We start from the raw sequence: 16129 nt of genomic DNA, 5'->3' as shown, positions 1-16129 counted from the left end.
TCCGTAATCTGCACAAGATCCTTCAGAGGTGGTTTCTTCTGTTTCTGATTCTCTTTTCATCTTGATGAATTGTAAATATTTTTTTGTTGTTTCAGGATCTTCTTCAAAGAGTTGGAACATCTTGACTTGCTTTTGAGAAAGAGGAATTGATTCCTTTTCTTTCTTCTTTTCATTGGAAGGATGATTTGGAATGATTTTCTCTTGAACTGGTTTCTCCCACTTGGGTTTTCGCCTGTTTGGAGAAACTTCTAGACAACATTGAAATTGCAGAGCTTGGTGGAGAAGTTTTTCCACCATTTAATTTTGAATTCTCTAATAATTGACATGGGTAATGGTTCTGGATGGAATTGTGCAATAGCATAACTCCAGCAAAAGATCCAGGGAACTTTGAATTCCGAAAGCATTGAATATCTTTGAGGTACATAGGATTTGGAGATTTTGAAATGTAGTGATTGTACCCTTGATGGACGTCTGCTGGGAGGATATTGGGTAAAGGACCGAAATCCATCCACCATTCAAGAAACCAAATTGGATATGAAGTTTTTGAAGATTCTAAATGGAAAGTAAAGAACCATGAAGGGTCTGAGGAAAAAGTTTTGAACCACGCCATTTTGTAGTCTGGATAGGAATATCCTTTTAGTGAAAAAGTTTTGGAAAATCCTCTTTAAGAATGAGGAAAAGTCCATTCTTCAGAGCGGACGATATTTTTGATGATGCATTTTGAAAATGAAATTCTTTCTGGATATTTGGGATCATAGTTATGAACAAGTTCGATTGAATTTGAATCAACAAGGATGAATTCATAGAAGATTTGAGTCTTTTGAGTATTGTCAGATTACCATTGGCATCCTTTTGGAAAGAACCTTGAAATAATATCTTTGAGTTTTGCAAAATCTGGAGTTGTAGTGAATTTTGTCAAGGTAATATTCTGAGCATTTGGTTTGGTAAAATAAGTATTGGAAGGATTGAATTTTGAAATAGTTGTCTTTGAAGTTGAAGCTTTAGCAGGAGTAGTAGGTGCGGGAGTTTTAACTATTTGAGAGTACGAGAGTTCTGGGAATTCAACAAGGGCTTGGAATTGATTCGGATTATTTGGATTGTATCGACTCATGCTTTTCTGTAGAATTTTGAGGAAATTCTCTGGTTAGAAAATCAGGTAAAGAAATATTTTCTTCATTGATATATTCGATGTCAAAATCAAAACTCGAAAGTATAGCTTGCTATCTGGCAAAGATTTGTTTTGAAACAATATTTTTAACATCTTTTTGTAAAATTTCTTTAGCAGATTTTCAATCTATTCTTAGAAGAAATTTTTTATTAAAAATATCACTTATGAATTTTGAAATACAAAGAGCAATGGCAAGAATTTCTTTTTTGAGGTCCAAGCCAAATTCCAGAATGAAATCTAACAAGTTGTTCATTTTTCTTTGAAAGGGATGTAGATGCATGAGATGAGATTCTTTGTTTAAGGATCCCCTCATATCCTATGTCTGAGGCATCAGTTTCTATAAGCATGAAAGCATCTGGTTTAGGAATGCCTAGACAGGGTAAAGATTTAACTTGTATTTTTATTTTCTTGATAATGTCAGTATGGACAGAAGTCCACAGACGATGGTTTTTTTTGAAGTGTTTGAAATAAAGGTTTGCAGATTATTCTTAATTTGGGAAAGAAATCGGATATATAATTGAGACATCCAAGAAACCTTTGTAGTTGAGTTTTATCTTTAATCTCATTAGAAAATTTATCTGCGAATTCAATAGCCCTAGTAATAGGTTTAATAGTTCCTTTATGAATATCATGTCCTAAGAATCTTATTTTTGTTTGGAATAGTTTTACTTTTGAGGAAGAAATGAATAATCCGTTTCTTTTAACTACTTGTATAAATATTTTTAGATGTTTGAAGTGTTGTTCAATGTTATGAGAAAATATAAGAATATCATCAATATAAACAATTGAAAAATCTGAATAATCATTAAAAATTTCATTCATAATATTTTGGAATTTTGAAGGCGCATTTTTTAATCCAAAAGGAACTATGAAAGCTGTTTTATATTTGTCTTTTTCAATTATTTGAATTTGCCGAAATTCTGACCTAAGGTCAAATTTTGAGAATATTTTTGCTTTATATAATCTCTTTTATTAGGCATTGGATATCTAATCCATTCTAAAACTTCATTAAGAGGTTTGTAATTAATGACTAATCTAGGAACTCCTCGTTCCTTTTCGGCTTGATTGTTAACATAAAATCCTACACAAGACCAAGGAGATTTTGAAGGTCTAATTAATTTTTTCAGAAGAAGAGAATTTATTTCTTCTTTGCAAGTATTAAGTAATTCATGATTCATTTGAATAGGTCTAGCTTTGGTAGGAATATTCTTTTCATCGAATTTAGGAATGTAAGGAAGGGAAACAATATGTTTCTTTCTTTCCCAGAAAGCACTTGGTAAATCTGAACAAATACTTTCTTTAATGGTATTTTCTATATTAGTAATTCTCAATTGAATATTTTTATCAAGGAGTTCTTCTTCGATTTTGAGATAAGGTAATTCTTCTTGAAGAGTTTTAATATGAGATTCTTTTCTTTGAATATAATTTATCTGGAGAATATAGTGTTGTTGAAGTAAAGAGATTTCTCTTTCTTTAATAGCTTTTATAAATTTAAAGGAGATAGAATTTTCTAAAATATTAGTGGTGATTCATGTTCCATTTACTTCGAAAGGATAAAGGATAGTAAGAAATGGATTTCCAAGAATTATATCTTGATTGAGATCTTTGACTAATATGAATGGAGTTTTAAAATAATATCATTCGTTGCATATATGAGCATTAGAAAGTTTATATTTTATGTTAAGAGGAGTGGCATTTGCTGCAGTTAATTTTTCATTTGTTTTTTCATAGTATTTGGAAGGAATAAGTCATTCTCTAATACAATTTTGATCTGCTCCACTATCAATTAAACTAGTAATATTAATTTTGAAATCATCTATAACTAAAGTGATAACAGAATACCATTTTTGAAAAGATATTTGCTCAATATTGAGTATAGAAGAGTCAAAATTATCATTAGTGTGATGTTCTGATGATTCAGGAATATCTTATTGATTATCTTTGAGAAGGGATATTCTTGTTTCTAATTCGAGATCTTTTATATGTAAATTGTTGATCTCTTTATTAAGTATATTAACTTGTTGTTTTAAATGATTAATTTCTCTTTGTAGATCATTAGTATTAATACTTTTATTGTAAATAGATGAAGAAGGTGCCTTTTCAAATAATTTCGAAATACTAAAGGGTTCAATAGATTGAATAATTTTATCTTCTTTAGAAGTTTCTTCTTTCAAAATTATTTCTCTGAGTCTGATTAAATATTTTTATTTATCTTCTTGATCAGGGACCTTTTCAATAAGGTCAAAAAGTAATTCCTTTTCATTTTTATTTTTTGTAATAACATTAATATTAAGAGGACAAAATCCTTTACAAGGATCTTCATCTTCTTTTGATTCATCGCTATCAAATATTTGTTTTATGAAATTAATTTCAGGATCGGTTGAAGAATTTTTATCCGAATATTCTTGATCTTCATCAAATGATATTTTTTCTGAAATTAATAGAGATGAGATTTTATTTTTAAGATCTTCATTATCGAAAAATATTTCATCAATCTTACTTTTGAGAGGACAGACGTCAGCCTTATGTCCTTGTTTATGACATTTCCAACAAGTAACTTTTGTTTTTTCAAATTTCTTAAAAGGTTTTTGTCTAGAATAGTTTCTGGATTGATTGAAAGGTTTTCTGAAGTGTTTTCTTTTATGGGGTTTATATTTTGTGTTTCTTGAAAATCTTTTCTCTTTTTGTTTAAGTTTTGAGGATGGAGCTTGAATCTTTTGTAGACCAAAAGACTCACAATAAGTCCCAATTTCCTTTTTGAATCTATTCTTTTCATAACCATATTTGGATTGTATTTTAAGCACCTGGCGCATTACCCCAAGGGTGTCCTAAAGTTCCTCCACCGAACTGTAGTGCATAATCGTCTCCAAAGATCTCGGTCAGAGCAGGCATATGCCAAACGTGAATACCCCCTGAAGCCACGAACCTATCTTTTGACCCGAAGATAAGGAATCATTGGGAAGCCCCAGTCTTTAGCAACTAGGTAATCTGCTATCAAGCGACGGGCAGGTGTGCACTAGATAACTAGAGGAAGTAATAGAAAGTCTGCGGAAAATACTTTTTGAATGGAGTAAAAGAACTTGGGATCGTCGATCTCTTCCTTAAAGATTGAGATGAGTCGATGTCGGTCGATGGTGTGAAAAGACTTCCTGATGTCGAATTCCAAAAATGAGTGAGAGGTTCCCCACTTCTTTGATCCGTCTTAGGACCGAGTGGCACCCTCATTTTTAACCTCTCATCTTCTCTAGAGAAGCAAAACTCTAAGGGATAGAACAGATGGTCCAACTACATAACTTTTTCTTTTTAATTACTTCCATGGTCGTGCCTCGTGGCACGGCAACACCCGTACTATTGAAATGGTTCGTCAGTATAGATGTTCCCACAGGTATCTTTCCCTCTTCTTTTCCTATTAGCTCTTACTTAGTAAGTGTTAAACTCTCTTTAAAGGGGCATAACAATAAGAAAGGCCACAAAGACAGCAGATCGTTTTATATTTTATTGCCTCTTCTTAAGTCTATTATGATTTTTCTCAGTAACTTTGTGGCATTGTACCCCGCTAATAGTAGAAGGAGGTTTCACTTTGAATTCCCCAACCATAGGCTACTGTTGGGGTCCCAGAGGGTTGACTTACAGGTGTATGGGGGGTGGAAAGGGGGGGGGGGAATACACCTGTGGGCTATTTTTTGCAATGTACAAACAAACTTAACCAAATTTCAGTTCAGAATAGGTTGTACACTGACACTAAAGATTCTTCAGTGGAGTGACATTAGTTGAGCGCTGGGCTTAACTGATATCCAAATAAAGCTTCAGTCTAGTTTGTAAACAGAGTAGAGTTATTAATCTTTCTGACTAGCAATCGTCAGTAAGATTAATAACTCATCAACGAAATTTAAACTTAATGCGAATAGCCTTACGAAGAGGTTTGTCACTTGTAAAATCCTTAGTTTCACTTTTCAGTTAATTCAGTTTCAGTTGAAAACAGTTTAGCATAAGTAAGAAAATAACTGAAAGCATGTAAGAACACAAGGATTTTTAACGTAGTTTGAAGACATCTCCCCTACATCCACAGCCAGATAATTTGTCTGACAAACTTCTCTGGGCTTATGTTTAGAGGTGCACAGCAAACCTACCAATCCACCTGAATTAGTTTTAACACTTAGCACGCCCTGACACTATCGTGTCCAATCAGCTAATGCTAAGGTAATTGGAGCTAGAACCTTTAATCTGAACTCCCTCTTGGTTTGACGGTACCAAAATAACCTACCTAGTTTAGTTTCCTGCGACTAAACAACAACCACTTGGCTTACCAAGTGCCAAGGGACCGAACAATTTAGTTTTCTGGTACTAAACAACAACCACTTGGCTTAACTGGTGCCAAGGGACCATCTGTTTAGTTTTTTGTAATAAACAACCATTCAAACTCACTTTTCTCTTGTTGAGAGAAGGTTTGAGCGCTTCCAACTAAGATTACAGAGAATACGTTCTCAAGTAATCTATACTAGGCTTATGACATTACATGGTGTGTGTCGCAACCCGACGCCTATCCAGTGATAGCGTAGACCGGGTATCGATACGACTAAATAAATTAATAAGGTAAAAAGAGAAAACTAGATTGAACATCAAGCGGAAGCAATCATTGAAACGTGATAACACAAGAAATATGACATCATCATCAATGTAGAAATTATTAGCTTTATAACTTTTAAATCATCGAGATTCTTGTCAACCCTTACAAAGCAGACATAGCTAATTACTCACAAAGACTCAGGATATACAGAGTATCGCAGCAAAATGCGAATAAAGTATATGTATGAAGACCTATAGCCAAGAGTAAATTTCTTGATTAAGTCCAAAATAAACTTCAACATCTTGATGTTACCGCAAGGAATATAATTACGGTATAAGGAAGATCATCCGAAACAAAAACCTTGCCAGCACCAGTCCAATCTCCCTCCTCGCTTATCCTGCACGTTTAGAAATACATAATACTCAGTGGACATATGCCAAAAATCAATGAAAACTCGCTCTTAGAGCTATAGATTGAACTTGCCACATAAGCAATACACGGGGATTTTACTCAAAAAAACCGTGTAAGCAGTTAACAATCATAAACATCATAAATAAATGACCGGTCAAAATTCTCGTTATGTATGTACCACATCTACAAATCATCAGCATTTAAGGTATTGAGAAGTAGGCCTCCTTCTCAAGTACCGTGACCGGCCGACCCGAAGGATAGCTCACAATCACCTCTGACCGGCCGACCTAAGAGACGGCTCACGGTCACCTCTGTGTACACAATCCCGCTTGCGGCAGGACCCGAATTCGTCTCATCAGTAGAGGGCGACATACAGGCTCATCGTTATCAAAACTCGGCAAGTCAATTAGTTCAACATCAATAAATCTCAAATTATTTATCAAACTCATAAACATCATCATCAGTAATAATTTTCATCAAACTAAAATTTAACAGTTAACTCATGTCATTTACTTCATTACGTATAAGAGGCATACGATACGCAGGGGATCTCTATATACGTATAGTAAAAATAATGCCCACTGTTTACCTCGTTTTTGGGTAGTATTTGCGAGTGTTTCTGCTGTGCATTCGAGCATGTTTCGTATCTTTTTGCTTTATTTTTCACGTGCTCGATGACTATTTGGGTGTGCTACTGTCGTGTGCAAGAATCGGGAGTTGGCGAGTTTTTTTGGCATCGTTGCGAGCATTTTTGGAAGCAAAGTTCACGGCTGCCGCCGTCAAGGCGCCGGCCGCGGCCCCACGGCGCGCACCGTGCATGTTCCTGGAGAAATAAGCGAAGGCAGTACACGGCGGCCGCCGTCCACGGCGCCGCCGTCCCACGGCGGCCGCCGTCCCTGGCGTTCGGCAGTTACGTTTCTTCCATATAAAAGCCCATTTTTAGAGTTTTCACCCGATTCTCGACCCCAACAGCCTCCTAGGCGATTTTACCTTTATTTTCCTAGTTTTAGAGTAGTTCAAACATCAACAAACATCTTTTGGCTTTGTGGATTGAAGATCATGTTAGTGTTCATTACATTGGATTGAAGATTTGGATTGTACTCGCTGTAAGAACTCAGTTTACGTTTTCTATAGTATTGAATGCTAGTTTATTTCCTTGCGTAGATTATTGTTGCTTCGAGTTCATTTGATGAATTGTTTGTTCTTTTATCTCGCCTAGATAATCGTTATTTATGATTGTTGAATTAACTATTGCTTTCTAGATTGCTAGTTTAGAACCCTAGGTTTATTAGTTTTCCTGCGTTCTTAATTTGCTTCCTATATTTGGTCTAGTTAGTTGTATATGCTTTATTTTAATTACGCATTAGTTAATCGGAGAGTGAATGTCAGACCCAACTTCTGATTAGAGTGTTTAGGTTTATTTCCTGTTTCTTGTGAGTAACACAATTGAAGCCCTGTTAAGCCTTCCGTGTGAGACGACTTGAGTCACCTTACTGCCCTAGGACGACCTCGTATAAATTCGAGTACATCCGCTAGGTGTTTTGGATGAGTCAAATTTTGGTGCCGTGGAAGGCTTTACGCATTTAGTTGTGTTGCAGTTGTTTTCGTGTTTATTTTATTTCTTTGTTTTGACTTGGTTATTTTCTCCCTCCGGTGCGTTTGATTTGGTTTGTTCGTGTTGTGTATGCAAGGACGCAGAAGCTTGAAGAGAAAGCTTGCACCTTACTACGACAACATACATCGACCTCGTGAGATCCTTTTAAGCCTGGAGGAGGAGTCCGAGTCCAGTTCGAGAAACCTTGTGGAATCACAGTTTCGAGAGGAAGACTGTGAAGAGAGAATCACTTCCAACCCCATCCTGGAAGCCGTTGAGGATACACTTTCAGTGCATTCTGAAGAAGAAGAAGAAGTTCGTGCCAACCCTGACCACGAAGCCATGGCGGAGCAGAATATACAGTACATGGGCGACTTTTCCAGGCCAGTTATTGGGAACACGAGCACTTCGGCGATAGTGCTTCCCACGACAGTCCGGAATTATAATCTGAAGCCCAACGATTCGAACCTGCTTCCGCTCTTTCATGGGATGCCAAGTGAGGATGCCTTGCAGTTCATCTGTGACTTCTGCACTCAAGTGCAGACCTTCCCACTGTTGGAACTCACCGAGGATCAGTTGAGACTCAAGTGCTTACCTTATGCACTCAAGGACCGGGCTAGAACGTGGTTACTGTCCCTGCCGCCGAACTCCATCACCACATGGGGAGAGGCGTGTGAGAAGTTCATGCTCAAGTATTACCCTAATCACAAGACACAGGAGATTAGGACCCAAATAATGAATTTCATGCAAGGAGCCGACGAGCCTCTCCACGAGGCATGGGAGAGATTCCAAGAGCTCCTCCGCCAGTGCCCGCAGCACCAATTAGCACCCGTGATGTTGATGCAGTTCTTCTATGACGGATTGATACAGACGGCACAGTTTATGGTGGACAGTACAGCAGGGGGCAACATTGCCCGAAAGACAGCCAATGAGCTCAAGGAGATCTTCGACACACTTGCTGCGAGTTCTCAACAAAAGTCGGTAAGAGGAAGGAGGGTTGAAGCGAATGCAGTAGCTCCAAAAAATGAGCTTCAAAAGCAAGTAGCGGACTTGATGAGGCAGGTACAGCACCTCAGGATGAACCAGGTGGAAGCTCCACCCGTTCGCGCGCCACCAGCAGAGGGTTGTGGCATATGTGGCGAATTTGGCCATGGAATCAACGCGTGCCATCGAATGGGCGAATTCACACCTGAAGGAGAAGCAGAGGTCTATGCTGCTCAGGGCTATCCGGGGAGGCCTCAATTCGAACAGAGGCCCAGCTTTAATCAAGGGCAACAAAGCTCCAACTCGGGTTGGAGAAATGAGCAGAATTCGGGATGGAGGAACCAAGCTCCTGGCCAAGGGTCGGGATCAAACCAAGGCAATCAGTTCCCCCGACCTCCACAGCAATTGGGGTATCAGAACCAGCAGCAGTTCTACCCATCTCAACAACAGTCCACATTCCCTCAGCAGCATCATTACCCTCAACCATATCAGCAACAACAACCCCCGCAGCAACTCTACCCACCTCAGCAGCACCACCCTCCAGGCCCCTTATTTGAAGATCAGATGCAAGCTTTCATGCAAGCTAGCAAACAGGCGATGGAGGCTCAGAGTGCTACCATCAAGCACCTCGAGACTATAATTGGGCAACTAACAGGAGCCTTGAATCAGCTGCAGCAAGAACGGCCAAATGGAAAGTTCCCAAACCAGGACCAACAGCCGCATCAAGCTCATGCCGTGGCGGTAATCAGGAAAATGCCCCAATAACCACGGGGAAATGGAGAAGCAAAACCGTGCAAGCAATCAAGGCTACCCAATGCCCCAGTGAGCCACTGCCACCTGTCACTGTTGCACCAGACCAACCACCACCCAAGCAAGGAGATCCAGGTAGCTTTATTTTTTATATTAGCTTAGGTTGGGTTGAAAAGGTATTAGGAATGCTTGATTTGGGCGCGGCAGTCAATTTGATGCCGCTTGATATTTTTGAGAAATTGGGAAACAAAGAGCTGAAATGCACGAATATTAAGATAGAGCTAGCTGATGGCTCCATTAGCAGCCCACGAGGCCTTGTTGAGGATATTGAGGTGGTTGTGAGGGGGATTAGTGTTTTGGCTGATTTTGTTGTACTTGATGTGGGTAAAGGGATTAGAGGCGAGAATGGGCATCTCGTGCTGCTTGGCCGACCCTTTATGGCTACCACCCTTACTCGCATTGATGTGAGTACGGGAACTGTAAGTATGGTAGGGGCAGGTAGAGCGGTAACCTTCTCAGTCTTTGATAAAAAACCTACCACCCCAACTTCCTTAATTCAAAACTGCTCTTATGTTGAAACATTTGATGCTTTGGATGAGGATTGTATTGTGCAGGAATTCCTTAATACGCTACAGGAGGAGGACGAGATCGTGGAAGAATTTCATGCTAACCTGCACGATGAAAGTGAGATTGAGCAAGAATTCCTAGATAAGCTGCAAGAGGAAGATGATAAAGAGCAAGGCCTTCTGTGTGCCTTGCTACTGGAAGAGAAGCTGGATGAGGTTGGGTCGCTCAATCTCGTTGGATGTGTGGATAGAGGGCCACACCAGGATACGAGCATGGAGCAATCATTTGGAGACCCGCAGCTGCAATTCAAGAAGATGTGTTTACAAGGGCGCTAAGGCAGCTGGAGCTTCAATCAGATTTTGGTTAAAGGGTCTTCTTAGTCGGGCTGGCGACTTAAAAACTAGCGCTGCATGGGAGGCAACCCATGTTTTTCTTGTTTTCGTTTTTCTTTCGTTTTGTCTGAGTTGTGTTCTTGTTGTTTCTGTTGTTTAGTGCAGGTTGGTGCGTCGGGGACTGTTTGTTTTATAGATGAGAGCTTGGCAGACATCGAGGGATACTACAGACTCACCACTTGGATCGGTATTTAGGGAAGTTTCCTCTTTCACCCCTCTTTTTGTTTACACTGAGGACAGTGCCAGATTGTAAGTGTGGGGGGGTGTTTGTTGGTAGTTGCGAATCCTGTGGGTGTCTTTTTGTTGTGTTCTTGGGCTTTCTTGTGTGGGGCGAATGGTCCCCTCGGTTTGTTTTCTTGCTTGTTTTAAGTGCATCGCATGTTGATGGTGGTTCACTAGTGATTCTGGGTTGTGATTCGTGTTGTTTGTTATCCTTGTCGTTTATGATTGAATTGTTCCCAATGTGGTGTAATTAGTTTAATGTTTAGATGCAACATCCTGATGAGCAACTCTTGACGTGATTTGTCCGGTAGATGCTAGGGGGAGTGTTTTCAGTGCAATATCCTAATATCTTTCTCTGTGTTGAAATGTTTGGTTGGTTGTTGAGTTTCTGATAGCTCTAGGTCTCTGCTCCTCTAATGGCATCATTATGAGCATGGGAAACCACACGAGAATATTTTGGATCACCTCCAAAAGTGTCAATCTCGTGAATTATGGCTATCTATTAAGAGCGAAACTAACTTGACCCAAAAAAAAGGAAAGAATGTCAAAAAAGGAATGAGATATGATTATAAAGGAAATTGCATTAGGAAATTCACCCCTAGCGGAGAATTGGGTCTGATCGGATTGAGTGGTATCATTTTGTTGTTGCATTTTAAACCTTAACTATGAACACCTGATTGGGGACATTGATATCTTGAAAGACTTGGATTGGTTGGTGTTTTGCTTGGTGAGAAGAATCGCTTGTGGATTTTCTGCGATGTTGTGATTGTTGCTTGAGGACAAGCAAGGATTTAAGTGTGGGGGGGGTTGTTTACCTCGTTTTTGGGTAGTATTTGCGAGTGTTTCTGCTGTGCATTCGAGCATGTTTCGTATCTTTTTGCTTTATTTTTCACGTGCTCGATGACTATTTGGGTGTGCTACTGTCGTGTGCAGGAATCGGGAGTTGGCGAATTTTTTTGGCATCGTTGGGAGCGTTTTTGGAAGCAAAGTTCACGGCCGCGGCCCCACGGCGCGCGCCGTGCATGTTCCTGGAGAAATCAGCGAAGGCAGTACACGGCGGCGCCGTCCCACGGCGGCCGCCGTCCCTGGCGTTCGGCAGTTACGTTTCTTCCATATAAAAGCCCATTTTTAGGGTTTTCACCCGATTCTCGACCCCAGCAGCCTCCTAGGCGATTTTACCTTTATTTTCCTAGTTTTAGAGTAGTTCAAACATCAACAAACATCTTTTGGCTTTGTGGATTGAAGATCATGTTAGTTTTCATTACATTGGATTGAAGATTTGGATCGTACTCGCTGTAAGAACTCAGTTTACGTTTTTCTATAGGATTGAATGCTAGTTTATTTCCTTGCGTAGATTATTGTTGATTCGAGTTCATTTGATGAATTGTTTGTTCTTTTATCTCGCCTAGATAATCATTATTTATGATTGTTGAATTAACTATTGCTTTCTAGATTGCTAGTTTAGAACCCTAGGTTTATTAGTTTTCCTGCGTTCTTAATCTGCTTCCTATATTTGGTCTAGTTAGTTGTATATGCTTTATTTTAATTACGCATTAGTTAATCGGAGAGTGAATGTCAGACCCAACTTCTGATTAGAGTGTTTAGGTTTATTTCCTGTTTCTTGTGAGTAGCACAATTGAAGCCCTATTAAGCCTTCCGTGTGAGACGACTTGAGTCACCTTACTGCCCTAGGACGACCTCGTATAAATTCGAGTCCATCCGCTAGGTGTTTTGGATGAGTCACCCACCTGATGGCTTTAGCTTACTCTCGTAGCTCTCGGGGTGGACTCACTTCCGTCCTCTGCTCATATCTTCAGATACCGTCACATCGGAGTAGTTCATGATAAGAATAAAAGAGATTAGTCAGAAACTTCCTGACTAGAATACCATTCCTATCTTAGTACTATTTCATCTCCTCATCACTACACTCCGTCTATCTCGATCTCATATAAAAACTCTTTCTAAGTAATTACTATTCTATTATCAACTTATCACCTAATTTAAGTCTAAACTCCTCATCACTACACTCCGTCTATCTCGATCTCATATAAAAACTCTTTCTAAGTAATTACTATTCTATTCTCAACTTATCACCTAATTTAGGTCTAAACTCTATCAAGGAACAACTCATAGATAAACAATCCATAAGCACATAGCAATCACATACACAAACTCATTTTTGAAAAAAGTAAAATATTTTTAGTCGGGGAAAATTCCCAAAAAATTATTTTATAAATCATTCTTAAACCAATTATTCAAAAATTAATTCACATAAACAAGTTATGCCATTTTATTTCATTTTTCATATATAAGCTCAATTCATCTTCACTAAGCCACATATAGGCATCTTTAATTCATATCTCATCTTATAATCAAAATCTTATTCAATTCACTTTTTCTGCACTGCCTTAACTTAAGAGAATAAACTGTTTCTCCTCGGAACTCTCCTGGGTTCGAGACTCATACTATTGGAAACCTCTTTGAGTCTAGTTTCATTAAAAAACAAAGTAGGTTGAAAAACTCCAAGTGGTTTAAGAGATATGACCGTTCTCCCACAGTCTACCATATTCGGCAGTTTTGTGCAATCGGAGGTTTTGATTTTTGAAAAATAGTAAAAATTGCCGAAATAACTTGAAATTTTGTGGGTAGCTAAATAACACATTAATATCTTTACCATAAAAATTGGGAAGACAAAACGTCAGGGGAAGATACTGAGAAGAGTGACTCTAAGGTCTGTTCTTTGAAATTTTCGGTAGAAAGTTGCAGTTGGTGTTTTCCATTTTAAAAGGGTAGTAAATAATGTCCAAATGACTTGAAATTTTTTAAGTACGTTCATAACACTCTTATATACTCACCATAAAACCCCGTCGAAATTCATCAAGTCAGTAGCGTTTTTTTCCAAGCTTGCCAAATTAACCCATCAATTTGCCAACTTAAGCATATAACCAACTATACCCTATTTTTTTTATCAAACTAACTCACTTCAATCCTCATCAAACACCTTTAATCATTATTCTAATACATCAAATATCATCACAACAAACTCACAAGCTCATAACCATAATCAAATCATCAATCAATCCATGAACTTTAAACTTTCCAAAATCATATAAACTAACTCATCCAAAAATTCACATATCAATCTAAATCCATTCTTTACATGTAGAAATGGACTAAATAAGATCTCAATAGCATGAATATAATCTCAATTTAAGATTAGATGATGAATTTTTTTTGAAGGGTATGAACCCTAATTTTCGAAAATTGCAAGAATGAAGTGGGTGATGTTTTCTTGCTTGATCTATCAATATATACTCATATCTAACTCAAATATAACTAGATCTAAGTAAATCTAATACTTACTCAATGATTCTTGAGTAGAAAATGAAAATATCCTCTTGACTTCAAGCTTTAAAAACCTTCCATAGTTGCTCTTGATTTGAAGTGTATAGATGTTTAGAGATCGTTTTAATGGAAGCTTATGGTATAGAAATGATCTATGAAGCTTTGTATATGATCATCAATGGAGGATGATGAAGAAAACTGAGAGAGAAAGAGGATGAGAGGGGACGGTACATTTGGGGAGAGAAAGAGAAATAATTTGTTTTATTCAAGTCATTTGCTTAGCCTCCTAGCATAACTTATAATATTTAATTAATTGCTACACATGCTTAAATTAGCAAGTGGAGACCAGAGCTGAACAACTCAGAGGCAGAGACCAGAGCATAACAACTCTGACGTCAGAGCATAGACCGAAGCATCTCAACGGCCAGAGTAGAGACAAGAGCATCTCAGAGGCAGAGCAGAGTAGCTCATACCAGAGCAGAGCAGCTCAAATGCCTGAGCAGAGACCAGAGCAGAGCAGCTCCAAGGTCAGAGCAGAGTTTGGCGTTGCGCGGTCTTTTGGTAGGCAGTGGGGGTGCTTACGGCGACGGCGTATAACTGGTCCCTTTTTTTTAAACGCAGTTTATAAAGCAAGTGGCACAATATCTCCAAGCTTTAATATATATAATAATCATGTATCTCACATGCTTCCATATAATCATGTACCAAAAGTGTGTAGTATAGGGTAGTAAAAATAATTTAAGGCACATGTCTCATAATAAAATCATTACCCAACATCAAATAATTGTGTGACTAAAAATAGTTATAATAATAATTAGTGCACTCATAGTTCACTCCTCACCTATCTCAGAAAACTTCATTCCGAGAAATTCCCTTAGGAAAAATTTTAACTCGATTTAATTATTCACCGATTAAAATATATATCGTTGGTTGCTCGTTTTAAAATTAATCTCGTGTGCTATAATACTCAAGGAAATCATATTCATTCAATCATAGTCGCACATGTATCAAGTAGGTCACATAAAAGTCATTTAAATATTCTCACTCAATCTAAATCGGCGAAATCCTAACGTCAGTGAAAATCTAACGTCAACTCAACCATCTCACTATTTCAACTCTTCTCTATTGTGATTCTCACTTACTCTCATCGACTCTATTTCTAGTCGAGTATCCTTTTAAAGTCTACACTCTAGACCATCTCAAAATAATTATACTTTCTCTATCGAAAATAGAATCAATATCCTCATCCCAGTTCAATCAGCATCTCTATCAAAACTCATTCTCTCAAAGTAATTCATTGACTAGTTCCATCATCAGAATTCTAGAATACTCATATCTCAATCTATTGAGAAACTTCATCTCGGTCTTAAACTACTGTTAATATCTCAGTGCTCATAATAGTGTCTCGATCCTATCAATCATAGGGTAAAAATACTGGGTTTTACAGTGTGCCAAGTCTATTAAGAGAGTTTTGATAACCAGTTAGACTGATTTTACAACAATGATTTACTCTCTTCTTCGATTCGAAATATGTCTATCTAATGAATTGCTGACTCTATAATTCGGCAGAGTTTCAGCTTATGTCTTCGAATTGGTCATCCCCAGATTGAAGGTCTTCCTCAAGCTCTATTTATAGGCAGAGTCTTGAATAGATCCGTTGGATAGATGGTCTTCTGGATTTCTGCCGTTGTGAGACATTCCAGGTTTTTGGGATGAGGCTTCAATCTGCGTTGCTTCTAATTAGTTAAGAGTTTGAGTCCTCTTTGTCCTAGGAGCATGGTGCGTCAATACTTTGGCACCGGAAAGGAAAATCGTTGTACTGAAAACGACGATCTTCAAATCTGATGCATTAAATGTTGTTGCAAGAGCATTTAATGCTAGCATCTGATCTTCAGTCCGAAGGGGAGGATCAACTGATTCTTTTGTCCTTTGATGAATCAGTCGACAACTGAAGTGGTCCTTTGCCTTGCCAGTATCTTTCCTTAGTAGTTCAGTTTTCAGTCAAGCTTTGATCCTGAAAAGTCTTCGGTCTTCAGTTATCAGTCACCTTCATTCTAGCTAAGGAATTGAACTCTAACAGTTGAGTTCAAACAAGAAGTCTAGTCTAGAAAGGTAAATCTAAGGGTTTT

At 38.2% G+C, this 16129-nt stretch overlaps 1 long non-coding RNA gene across 1 annotated transcript; it reads right to left on the bottom strand.

Annotated features, from left to right (window-relative positions):
- Positions 1–5840: 5840 nt before the first annotated feature.
- LOC130994564 (uncharacterized) lies at positions 5841–14240 on the bottom strand. The gene is made up of 3 exons (XR_009091795.1): positions 14019–14240; positions 12404–12466; positions 5841–6132 (listed from the first exon to the last, which is right to left on the bottom strand). It is a non-coding gene; the product is annotated as an uncharacterized LOC130994564 (long non-coding RNA).
- Positions 14241–16129: the final 1889 nt, after the last annotated feature.

The sequence above is a fragment of the Salvia miltiorrhiza genome, chromosome 7, assembly GCF_028751815.1.
Source record: "Salvia miltiorrhiza cultivar Shanhuang (shh) chromosome 7, IMPLAD_Smil_shh, whole genome shotgun sequence".
In the NCBI taxonomy this organism is placed as follows: Eukaryota; Viridiplantae; Streptophyta; class Magnoliopsida; order Lamiales; family Lamiaceae; genus Salvia; species Salvia miltiorrhiza.
The sequence above is the reverse complement of the archived record's forward strand: the minus strand, read 5'-3'. Positions and strand labels throughout refer to the sequence as shown.